Source organism: Mirounga angustirostris, unplaced genomic scaffold, assembly GCF_029215605.1.
Source record: "Mirounga angustirostris isolate CCGP_5_RB_7025 unplaced genomic scaffold, mMirAng1.0.hap1 SCAF_1, whole genome shotgun sequence".
In the NCBI taxonomy this organism is placed as follows: Eukaryota; Metazoa; Chordata; class Mammalia; order Carnivora; family Phocidae; genus Mirounga; species Mirounga angustirostris.
The window spans coordinates 81,511,798-81,524,891 of record NW_026991709.1 but is presented as its reverse complement, the minus strand read 5'-3'; the positions used below and the strand labels follow the sequence as shown (position 1 = coordinate 81,524,891).

The 13,094-nt window shown below is 45.0% G+C and overlaps 1 protein-coding gene and 1 pseudogene across 9 annotated transcripts in view; one reads left to right on the top strand and one right to left on the bottom strand.

Annotated features, from left to right (window-relative positions):
• ABCC5 (ATP binding cassette subfamily C member 5) overlaps positions 1 to 13,094 on the bottom strand; it is a 175,963-nt gene that overhangs the window by 94,922 nt on the left and 67,947 nt on the right. The gene's annotated exons all lie outside the window — the stretch shown is intronic.
• On the top strand, positions 2,241 to 7,579 carry LOC123834366 (5-hydroxytryptamine receptor 3D-like; annotated as a pseudogene).

The window sequence follows — 13,094 nt, the reverse complement described above, 5'->3', positions numbered from 1 at the left end:
GGCTGCTGGAGAGAGTGAGGGATGACCCTTATGGTAACCGAAAGCAGAGCGAGGCTGGGAGGAAAGACTGATGCTCACAGCAACCAGGGTTGCTGCAGTCAACCCAGACATTTTAAGCCCAGAATATTCCATTCAGGCTGAAGCAACCTGAGCAATCTCGAGAGAGCCAGAGTAACAATAACAGCTACTATTATTGCCGTTTTTACTTTTATTTCTGCTTCAATTCAGTAATTACTTAGAATGGAAAAGGTACCACACAAACATTATCTCTAACCACATAAAACCCCAATATGAGAGGTAAGGAAACCTTTGTTACTACATTCTTCCAGCTCAGTCTGTAGTTTCTTCACCGAAGCAATTGTTCTTCCCTCCTCCCCTTGTCTAGATTTTATTTATTTGACAGAGAGAGAGAGAGAGAGAGCACACAAGCAGGGAGAGCAGCAGAGAGAGAGGGAGAAGCAGGCTCTCTGCTGAGCAGAGAGCCCAACGCAGGGCTCAATCCTAGGACCCTGGGATCACAACCTGAGCTGAAGACAGACACTAAACTGACTGAGCCACCCAGGCGCCCCTTCAATTGCTCTCCCTTTGTTCTCGAAGCCACTCATTACCCTCTCTGGAGCCTTCCCTAATGCAACTAATTCTAGTATAAAACAAGTTAAACCCCACTGATGACTTTGGTCTACTTAACCATACCATGTTTGGTTTCCACCATGAATCAAATAGTTGTACATGCTAGGGGCGCCTGGGTGGCTCAGTCAGTTGAGTGCCCAACTCTCGATTTTGGCTCAGGTCATGATCTCGGGGTCATGATCTCAGGGTCGTGAGATTGAGCCCTGTGTCCAGCTCTGCAGTCAGCACAGAACCTGCTTGAGATTCTCTTTTTCTCCCTCTTCCTCTGCCCCTCCCCCTGCTTGAGCATGCAATCGATCAATCAGTAAATAAAATCTTTAAAAAAAAATAGTTGTACATGCTAAATCTGACGAGACCTGTGATCACCTAGGCATGGCATGGTATTTTGAAATTACTTCCCAAAGCTCTCTTAAAATTATACAAGAGGGCGCCTGGGTGGCTCAGTTGGTTAAGTGACTGCCTTCGGCTCAGGTCATGATCCTGGAGTCCTGGGATCGAGTCCCACATCAGGCTCCCTGCTCAGCGGGGGGTCTGCTTCTCCCTCTGACCCTCTTCCCTCTCTTGCTATCTGTCTCTCACTCTCTCTCTCTCAAATAAATAAATAAAATCTTTAAAAAAAACTATTAAAATAAATAAATAAATAAATAAATAAAATTATACAAGAAAATCAATCTTAACACTCAAAGGTAAACTCAAATGCCTAAAGAGACCAAGCAGGTAACATAAATAAGGGGAGCTGGTCAGGAATAATCCATAGTTGGTGACAGACTATGTTGATCTAGAGAGAATGTTCCATCCAAAGGGCATGACCATTAACTTTGGCAGATTGTTGTCAAGTAAAAACATGAGACCAGTATTGCTTGATCTTATTTTTTCAAATGAAGCCAGAAATACAGTTTTTGTATGAGATCTCCCAATTTTTAATATGCTGACCACTAATTTCTTATAAACATTAGCAGGGCCAAAACAACATTAATTTGCAAGCTGTTAGCTCATGTTCTCATAAGTCAACTTCTACTAAACCTCCTCTCTACCCCATTGATCACTCCCTCCAACCAGTAGACCTAAGTTGCTTTTGACACACTCAAAAAATCAAAAGCTTGCTGGTAGTGAAGTCATATTTAAAACCTCAGAGTCAGAAATTGATTATAAAAAGGAGGTCCCCAGCCCCCAGTTTTTTTGAAAGATGGTAGCAAGGTTAAAATAAGTGCATGTGCCCCTCGAAATCTCTGGCAATTATTATGTGCCTTTTCTATGATGCATTATATGCCAGACTGACTCTAAGTATGAGGAGACCATTAGCACTGCTCTAGTAACCAAATTTTTTTTCTTCCTCCTCTCCAAACTGATTTGTCAGATTACTTTTGGAGATGAGATTCAGACTCAGATAGGGCACAGGGTGGGGTAGTCCTCTGTGACCTTCTCTTGTCACCAGGGGTGCTTGTTAGAGAGGTGGCTAATGCCACCTGATACATGTTTATTCAAAGCTAGGGTTCGAGGTGTGGCTTGTGGTCTTTTAAGATCAGCAGCATCACTAAGTCCCCAGAGATCCACATTATCTCAGAGAAGAGCCAAAGAGAAGAAGATGGGAAGAGGTGGGCTCCATGAGAATGGATGCTTCCTCTTCCTCATTCTCTATCTGCTGCTTCAAGGTAAGAAGGGGGACAAGAGCAAAAACAAAGCAAACATATAGCTTCTGAGAAAAAGACAAGCCAGGCTAATTTTGCTATTCCCAGATAGTCAATGCTTGGATGTTCATTTTGGTAAAAATGAAAACTCAGGACACTGGCAGCTTTGTACCTCTTTGCAAGATCCTTATCTCCCTGTGTTTCTCTTGGTCTCTTCTCTTTCCGCGTGTCTTTCTCTTTCCAGGCATATAACCTAACTGCATGTTTCTGAGTATCAACTAATGTTAAAAAGAAGACAATTTCTTCTCAGCTCTCTTGAAGTAAATTAAATGGAACAGAGAAAATGCTAAAGGGAAGAAGGTGATGAGAAGATCTGCCATGAGAAAGGGAAACATTTTCAGTAAAATTTTTTTCAATGTAGATTATTTTTCTCATTCATTATTGAAAATGAACAAGGAGGGTTAATACAAATCAGAGATAGATCTGAATAGACTACCAGAAGATGTTACCACACAATTCTATATCCTGCATCACAAGGTATGACTAGAAAAGGGCTAGGTATAAGATGGATATCAAGGAACTCTCTTTAAGATAGTCTCAGTGGTGAGAACCACTCTGGTTTAGAAGAGAACAATCACAGCACATAGTAGAGACACAGTAAATTCTTATTAACTTGAAAAACTGAGTTCCTTCCTTAAGGTCCCACATACCTCACACTCCTGACCTCATTGCCTTTATCATTAATTATCGTCTATGCTGTGTTAATATAGTGAGGAGGAGAACTGTGATTGTAAAAACTATCACTGATATCACCCAAGTGTATCAAGGATGGAAATGAACAATGGAAGGACACTAAGTGAAGGTGAAAAGGTTTGTGGTGAGATTCAGGACACTGAAAAGTGGTGGTCAGGGCTGAGTTTGCCTACATGTTTGGACAAGTTTTGCATGGGGACAGAAACAATGGAATTGAGGATGGAGCCCTGACTCAGCTCACCTCATCAACTTCCACCATTTGCCTATGAGCCCAGGCCACATTCCCTGGTTCAGGTAGGAGGAGCTCACATGCTTCTCCCATGGCCCCTGTTTTCTCTTTGTGCAGAAACACCAGCCAGTCCCCAGTCCTGGCACTCTTCTCACAGGGTCTCTGCTCTCTGCAGGAAGAGGAGACACATTCACCATCAACTGCTCAGGCTTTGACCAGTACGGGGTGGATCCTGCTGCCTTCCAAGCAGTGTTTGACAGAAAGGCCTTCCGTCCAGTCGTCAACTACAGCGTCCCCACTCATGTCAACATCTCCTTCACTATGTCTGCCATTGTGGAAGTGGTAAGTCCTGACTCAACACCGTAATGGGCTAAGCAGGGGTAAGCAGTGGGTTCCCTGCTTGAATTTTGTAAAATGAAAATCTCATTCTTTGGGGTGGGAAGACATGACAAGGAATGCTTCATGAAGTGACATCGTGGCAGGTAAAATCTGTCCCTTTATGGACTACTCCATAAGAAACATAATCCCAATGGACTTTCATACTTTTTATTTTCACTTATATTTTCCTTGTACCCTGGATTCTTTGACTTATATTTTTCAGTGGTTTATGATTAAAAATCACCAATTGCCACATAGAACAGCCTTGAAAATGAGTAGGAGTTGGGTGGTGGCATTGGTCTTGACTTCATGGCGTCAATGATCCCAGATGAAAATTGTTTTTTCAGGATGCTCAGCTTCAACTGATGACATCTTTCCTGTGGCTAAACGTGGTATGATAGACTGTTTCCCCTTTACTATGGTACTTCCCTTTTTCCACTCCTGGGCACAGATTACAATGGATAAAGCTGAGAATACTCATGAATTAGACAAATTGAAACAGAGCCAGACTAACAAAAACACAAAACTTCCTGATTATCCTTCCAGTTTTGGAGTGCAGAGATGGGGCACAGGGAGAAGGTAGCATAAACTAAGGTCATGGAAGATAATACTTAAGTGGCTGCATCCCAGGGACTCCAAAGCTAAGGTCAAGGTCTCCCTTGAGAGCATTGAGGGAGAAGTAGAAGAAAGACTTTGTTAATGACGTAGTGATAGCTGTCACCAGAGAGGGGGTAAAAGAATGAGGAATTGAGAGAAAAAAGAAATGTAGGGACGCCTGCATGGCTCAGTTGTTTAAGCAGCTGCCTTTGGCCCTGGTCATGATCCCAGGGTCCTGGGATCAAGTCCCACATCGGGCTCCTTGCTCAGCAGGGAGCCTGCTTCTCCCTCTCTCTCCCTTCGCTTGTGCTCTCTCTGTCAAATAAATAAAATCTTAAAAAAGAAAGAAAGAAAGAAAGAAATGTAAAGTGCAGGAGACAGAGTGTAACTAAAACTAGTTCCTACATCATTTGTCCCACACCATGGTTTCCTATAGATCTGGTACAATCCATTCATCAGGTGGAACCCAGAAGAATGTGGGGGCATGAGGAAGATCAGCATAGCAGCTGAGAATCTTTGGCTTCCAGATATCTTCAATGAAGAGTTGTGAGTATCAGGGCTGAAAAAAGCAAGAAGGAAACCCTATTTCCAAGGAAGGGAATGATATAACCAATAGGGGGCACATGAAGACTCAGTTTAGAAGGAGCAATGTCTGAATTGAACTTACAAAACCCCCAGAACATAGCTATAGGTGGAAGGGGGAAGTCAAATGAGTGGGGTTGGAGCACAGGAATGGTATGACCTGAGAAATAAAGACCCACACTATCCACCTTCCCATCCCTCTCACATAGAGCATGGATGTGGATCAGACAGCTACAGGTCTCATGGCTTATGTCAACAGTGAAGGTCTCATCAAATATGATAAGCCAGTGAAGGTGGTCAGCATCTGTAACCTGGACATCTTCTATTTCCCCTTTGATGAACAGAACTGCACGCTCACCTTCAGCTCATTCATCTACACAGGTGAGTGAGGCTCTTTATAGTAGCCTATTGAGAGGCAGAGAAGGGGTGTTTTTTTTAAGACCTTTTTTAAAAAAGATATTTTATTTATTTATTTGAGAGACAGAAAGAGAATGAGAGAGAGCACGAGCAGGGTGAGGGGCACAGGGAGAAGCAGACTGCCTGCTGAGCAGGGAGCCTGATTCAGGGCTGGATCCCAGGACCCTGAGATCATGACCTGAGCTGAAGGCAAACACTTAACCAACTGGGCCACCCAGGTACCCCCAGAGAAAGGGTTTTGAGAAAGAAGAGGCCAGGAAGTTGGGAATAGTGAGGAGGATCTCACTGAAAGGGGTGTGGAAACTAAGTGGTAAGGAATTCAACAGTCTGGGAAAGGGGGTTGGGAGTATTTGGGAGGCTGAGTTCTGGGTCTCCTTTGCAGTGGAGAATGTCGTCCTGGGCATGGAGAAGAAAGCGCAGGAGATTTTGAACACATCAAAGAGCCTCATTCGGAGCAAGGGGGAGTGGGTACTTTTGGGTATCCACCAGAGAATGATGAAGATGACTGTGGGCACCAACCAGTATGACCAAATCATTTTCTATGTGACCTGGAGGGCCGTGGTTGTGATTGTGGTTGTGATGCATAGTTTATGTCCCCTACCAGAATGTAAGCCCTCCCACTACAAAGTAAGCTCCATAAGGGTGGAGATTTTTTATCACTTTTTTCACTGATAAATCTTCACTACCTGCCGGCAGAGAGAGGGAATCGTGCCCCATTCAAGATGACCTTTCCGCTAGGTTACAGTATCTGGAATGCAATAAATATTGATTAAATAAATCCTCCCAGAGGGGGGAAAACAAAAGCTCCCACGGGAGTGACTCATAGTGAAAGTGAGCTTCCCAACCCCCATGACTATCAGAACTCTTCAGAAGGCAAGAATTTTTATGTTTATTTTTAAAAAGAAATGGTGGAAAAGTTATGAAACACTGTCTATGGGATATTATGCTTCCAAATCCTGGTGACCCCTAAATTATCTGCCACTGTCTTGCTTTCCCTCCCACTGGTCTTGAATGGCCACCAGCAAAGTCACTAGAGATTAGAGCTTGATGAGGAAAGCAAGCAGTAATACAAGGATAAAATGCACATGATACCTAAGAATTTGGTCCCACAGTCCTGCCAAGAGCCCTACATAGATAGGGCTAAAAATGGAAGTGGAGAAAGTTGACACCTTGGGACAGCAAGGAATGAGATACATGTCAGTGGTAAGCAGCATGGCAGAATCCAACCCTGGAAAGGCAGACTATGGTGATTAAGATGACTTTGTTGGAAAGAGGGGACAGTGAAAGGAACTTGAGGTAACATTTCCTTCCTAGACAGTTTGGTCTGGGACATATCTCAACTCTTGATCTTAACCGGCTCAGCAGCCCCCCAGCCTATTCCTCACTCGCTCCCCTCTCTCCTCCCCCCAGGTGGCCATCACGCGTCGGCCCAGACTCTATGTCATAAACCTCCTGGTGCCTAGTGGTTTTCTGGTTGCCATCGACACCCTCAGCTTCTACCTGCCGGCAGAAAGCGGAATTGTGCCCCATTCAAGATGACCCTTCTGCTGGGCTACAATGTCTTCCTGCTTATATGAATGACTTTCTCCCTGCGACTGGCACCCCCCTCATCAGTATGGCCCCTCCCTCCATCAGGAGAATAAAAGCAAGTTGGGGGGGTGGGGTGGGGACATGGACCAATGGAACCAGGTCAGAGTGAAAAGAAATCCTGGAAAGGGCCCTCTGGGAAAGGAGGAAACACAAAGTCCTCAGAGGTACCTCTGGCCCTCACGCAGACCCATCTTCCCTCTAGGTGTCTACTTTGCCCTGTGTCTGTCCCTGATGGTGGTCAGCCTGCTAGAGACCATCTTCATCACCTACCTGCTGCACCTGGCCACCACCCAGCCCCCACCCATGCCTCGGTGGCTCCACCCTCTGCTCCTCTACTGGGCCAGCCCAAGGAAATGCTGCCCCACTGCACCCCAGAAGGCAAATAAGGGCCTGGGCCCCACCCCCACCCATCTGCCTGGTGAGGGTTCAGCACTGCGTACATTTCCTCTTCCCACACAGTCATTTCTCTGCTCCTATCTCCTTCCCTGGCCCCCTCCCTCCCCAGGGGCACTTCACGGCCCATGGCTGAGTCTCTGTCTCTGTAGGTGTGAAGGAGCCTGGGGAGTTGGTGGGAAAGGTGTCAGGTCCCAGACAGGCAGAGTTAAATGGGAGCCCTGAGTCAACAAGGGCCCAGCAGGAAGAAGAGACTCAGAGGCAGCGCTTGGTCGACCTGTGGGTGAAGTTCAGCCACATGATGGACACCCTGCTCTTCTGCCTCTACCTGCTCTTCATGGCCACCTCCGTGGTCACCGTCATCATCCTCTGGAACACCTAGGCAAATGCCCACTGCAAGCTCCAGTCTGGAACTTCTCTTGCCTCTAGAAACCAGTCAAGCTCCCATGTGTGTCCAAATCCCAGCCTCACAGCCCTGGCAACCAATCTGTTTTCAACTCAGTCCTTCCGTGCAGTGTCAGACCAGACCTGGATGATTGCCTATGCCTCCCAGAGTTAGGGCCTTGCTCCTGCACGCCATCAGCCCCCTTCATTCCTCCCTTATGTGCTGCCTGCCTGGCTCCTCAGGATTCAAGTTCCTGGAATACTTTCTTGATTGACTCACCTCCAATAAACCTTTGCAGAAAGCACTGGCTCTTCCCTACATTATATTACAGTATCAGAAATCTTGGATTGAGAGTCTTCTTGGAGAAGCTACTCATTACCACAGTAAAAGGGATTTTTTAAGTCTATTAGACAACTTGTGAAAGCAGGGAGAGGGGAGTGAAGGGTTCAAAACCTATTACAAGGAATTATAATAAAACAGGGATTAATCTCCTAAATCTAGTTATCCTGGATTTAAGCTTTAGAAATTAATAATGTGCCAGAATCAGGCATCTCTTACTTAAAGAATGAAGCATTTTGTCACAGCCTGACATATGACTCATTCATCCTTAAGCATTTAGATGTTAACATAATCCCGAATTACCATTAACTATGTTGCAATCAAAGTGGATGTGGATGTGCCCTTAATCTTTTGAAGGAAAGAACACAAGGCCAAGGAAAGCACATTTGAAAATGGCATCTGCTTTACTTGGGAATAACACAAATGCCCCCATATGAACTGGAAAATTCCCCTTCCTAGCACTTGCCTTATGGTTTTGCAAGTGTTTGTCTTTTGGCCCATCTCTCCCACTAGCTGTCTGGGGGATGGAGAGGCTCCACGGTGTCGCTGTACATGGGAGCTGTGACATGATTTGCTGGACACCCCAGGTTCAGAAAAGCACAGATATGAGAGCAAATTAATTACAACACACACAAAATCTTTTCTTTTTAGCAACCATTTCTTTTCCTTTCTTTCGTTATTCTACTACTTTCTATCTCCAGCCTAAGAGATTAACGGTAGTGTTTACTAAACAATATTTCCTGTGTTCCTCCTCTCTGCTGCTCTTCCTCGAACTTCTTTGGCTCCCTCCCTAGGGAGCTGTAGATGTCCAAAGGGTGGCAAGGCTATCAATGTTCACGAGAAGGGTTGCTGTTGGTGGTGTGGGCCCAAGGTCCCACCCCAGTGTTTGCTGCAGGAGCATCTGCCCCGCAGAGCCCAAGCTAGTCGGGGCAGATGTCCCCAGCTGGATGTTGAGTCACCAGGACCAGCTATTACTTGTTCTTTCCTTGCAGTCCCCTACCGCTGGGACTCGGGCAGGAGTCCATAGGAAGCTGGGAGTATTGAGGCAGAAGCACCCTGCTAAACTCTAAATCGCTCCTTGCACTCAGGCCCATGGTCTTCCAACTCAACTTGTGTTCCTTAATTCTCCTTTTCTTTGATCTGCATTTTTTTTTTCCAGGAATGTCTTTGGCTTCTCAGTTTGTAAGGCCCTGTCAAGCACCCCCTCACCACCACCAGCGTTCCAGGCATGTCCAAAAACTAGTGTATACACAATCTGGGCTCAAATCAGGAGCCCCTGACATTCACCTAAATAAATCAGCATATCTGTTATTATTTCCTCAAGTCCTCTACTCACAGCTTTCTACAAAGTGGGCGTTTAAAAAGGACACAATATAGTAATAATAATAACCAACATTTATTAAGTTAGGAATATGTGTCAGGCAGTCTCCTAAGGGTCTTAGATAAATAACCACATTTAATCCTACAGTAACCCTATGAAGTAGGAACTATAGATCCACAAACCCTTGGAGCCAAATGTGTTTTGGAATTTGGAATTTTTCAGATTTTAAAAAGGAAATAATCATGCATGTACTGAATGGGGTAGGGGCAATGCCCTATAATCAAACACATTAACATTTCTGCAGTGAAATCTATGAATATTCACAGTAGGGAGCAGAAATGAAATTGGGGTAGTCTCGCATTAGTTCAGGTCAGGTTTTGCCACCAAATAATTTGTGAAAAATCATTTGGTTTTCAAAGCTCTTTAGGTTTTAGTGCTGTGGGTTTGTATTATTGCCCCCATTTTATATATTCAGACACAGGAGATGAAATAAATGAAGGCAATGAAGCACGGAGGTGAAGTGACAGCCACGCAGCTATCTCCCAGGTGCCCCAGCTAGAAAGTGACTGAGCCGTGGTTAGCTACTGGACTCTGAACCTCCGCCTCACTGACCTCCAAACTGAGGACGAGAACTGGACAGGGTCTCTAAGAGTCCCGTGCTGAGATGTCAGTTCCATTAGCTGATGCCTTAGGAGAATTAAGACAGAAAGAGCAAGGCCTTGCTCAGGGTCCCAAAGACAAACTTCCTTTCAAATTTCCTTTTATTCCCTCCCTCAGTCTTCCCCACTCCTCCCCTCTCCCCTCCACCCCCATCATAAGTCATAACAGCCAAGTTCACTACTTGCTTTCTGTAGGGTATATTTCCCCAGTTCTCATCTGGGAAATCCACCTTTCCTTTGTACTCTCTATGGGTTTCATTTTTTACTGCTCATACATACTCTATGGCCAGATACTTTTGGATCTTCTACTCCTTTGCCCTATCCCAAGACAGTCATCTCACCTGGAAACTCATTCTTGACTTTGCTAAGAAGCTCATTGACCCAGCTTTTTTTTTGCGGGGGGGTCCTGAAATTATTTAAGATCAATTTGTGGGATTTTCGGTTTCCCACCCATCTTCATGGTACATATTTTTCTGCTTATTTTCTTCACATTTTTTCTGACACATAGCTTTATGTTTTATTCGAACAGGGGATATGTAATGTGTCTTTGTTGACACATGAATTAAGAAACTAGATCTCCTCTCAGTGAGAGAAGGCATAATATAATTATAGTGATTTTATCTTCTCCACAAGCAAAATCTGAGCACACGATCTTAACACACAAATGATAATTGTGTGGAACCTTGCAACCATAACTCTCCCAGAAAATTTACAGATATAGTTGCTGCCTTTCTGTTCCATCTATAACAGTCAGAAATAAAAGTGTCCAATAAGCACACTTGGGTGCCAATGATTCTCCTCTTATTATGGGGCAAACCTCTGAAAGGCTTTGCAAGGTAATTTAGAAAAATTTAGGAAAATCTTCAGAAAAGTCTGCCAACAGGCAACTGGTCCTGCCTGGGCTAGCTTGCATATGATGGCTTGTCTCTGCAGGATAGCCCTTCACCTTGTCCATTCATCTGCAGTGCTACCTGTGGTTCTCACTTCCTTTCTCTAAACTATTGTAGGCAGTATTTCTCCATGTTTTCCACATTTTCTTTCAGCTCCATATTAATTTGACATTAATATGTATTATCTCATTTCCATCTTTGTTCTCCTCCTTCAGGTCCACTCTAGGATGTGAAGTCACAGATTTCATTTCAAGCCCATCCTTTCCCTCCTCCAATTTCTTTCTTTTTTGTAAGATTTTATTTTGTTTGTTTGTCAGAGAGAGAGAGCATGCGCACAAGCAGGGGGAACGGCAGGCAGAGGGAGAAGGAGAAGCAGACTCTCCGCTGACCAAAGAGCCTGACGCAGTACTCGATCCCAGGACCCTGAGATCATGACCTGAGCTGAAGGCAGACAATTAACCAACTGAGGGCGTCCCTCCCTCCTCCAATTTCTGACCCCTCCCTTCAATAACTTCTCCTTTTTGATCATTCATTAGCACTGGTTCTTCTAAATGGCAAGGTGGCGGGAATAGTATAACAGGGAGACTTTGGAATCTGACAACCTTGGGTTCTAATCTGACTGCATTACTTGTTGGGTAAAAACTTGTACAAATGGATTCACCCCACGAGCCTAAATTTCATTTGTGAAGTGGAGCTAAAAAAGCAGGTTAAATTATTTTTAAAATATGAATTAAAAAATCATTTACAAGCTTACAGAAACTAGAAAGCCAAATGTGATGCACCAGAGAGCATCTATTTATCATGCAGACTGAGACTTAGTATGCAAAATCGACTTTTAGGTGGGAGGCCACAGACACAAAGAATTACTGGCTTTCTAGTTCAGCCCCCTCATTTTTTAGGCGAGAAAAATGAAGTGATAAGTGTGGGGTTGTCATACTTCAAGAAAGCCTGGGATCAGAGCCTGGGCCTGTCAAAGTGGCAGTTCAGATGAGTACTTGTCCGTGGCACTCTTTTTCCAGGTGTGTTTCAGAGTCCCAAGACCTTCCTCCTCTCCTGCTCCAGATGCCAAAGCCAACCTGACCCCAGCTAGTGACCCACTCTGTAGTTTGGATGTTCTAGTTGCCTTTGTACTCCTAGATCCTTAGCCCTGGCCAATGGCCTGTGTGTGTGACTGCCATCCATCAGGGCTGCCAAACAATGGCCCTCATTTCCCCTTTCTACCATCTCATTCTGCCCTTGCCAGGTTACAGCTATATTCCCAAACCTGACCCACCAGGGACCCAGATGAGTAGTGGGACCATGCAGTGTGATCCCGCTTGGAATAAGCTAAGGAGAAAGTGATTGGTGTCTGTGACTTACAAAACTACAGCTCCTGTCCTCACTGTTTACCTTTGAATCCAAGCATTGTCTAGGCTTAGGGATTTCACTGGTGGGAAACTAGGGGCCTAATAATCCAGTCCAAAAGACTTCCCAGCTATGGAGTGATAAAAAGAGCAAGGAAACAACAATGGAATCAGACCTCGGTTTGAATCTGGATTCTACCTATTTCTACCTGTGTAGGACATGGAGCAAGATTTTTTTTACCTTCTTTACCTCAGTTTTCTTCCTCTGTAAAATGGGAGTAATACCACTGACCTCTCCAAGTAGTTGGGAGGATAAGAATACTGCAAGTAAAGTGCCTACCACAGTGAAGCTCACATGGCACAAACTCAATTAATGGTAGCTCTGGTTAGGCCTCTATTGGAAACTTAGATGGGGGGCAGTCAGAAATAAAAGGCTGGGCCCTGGCTCTAGGCCTCTGTATCTCATCTACTGTACCAACCCCCTTCTCTACCAAATGGCACCCAAGATGGAGGCCCACACCTTAGCCACACCACGGGAATAGCAAGCAACTTCTCTGATGCGGCCTCAGAACCCCAATGAGGTGCCCTACCACCTTCCCTACATCTGCCCAAGGTACCTGTGTGTCTCTCCCCACCCACAGTGAACTGATGGCCAGATACTGAACTAACATTTATTGACTGCTAACTACTATATGCCACCCACTGGGTGGGGACGGTGGGGCGGGGGCGGCGCGAGCGATGGGTAGAACAAGACGTGCCTCTTGCTTTCCATGAGGTTACTGAGCAGGAGAGGAGATGCCTTACTGCTTTATTCCTCCTGCCTCCATCATATGCATTTCCCGGCAGCTAAATCTACTTTTGAGTCCAACCTATAGACTTCGGTCCAGTTTTTTAGCCAACCTTGATAAAGGCAAGATACCCATCAATGGTCTTCAGCTGCCTTTCATCAGGGCTTGAAGT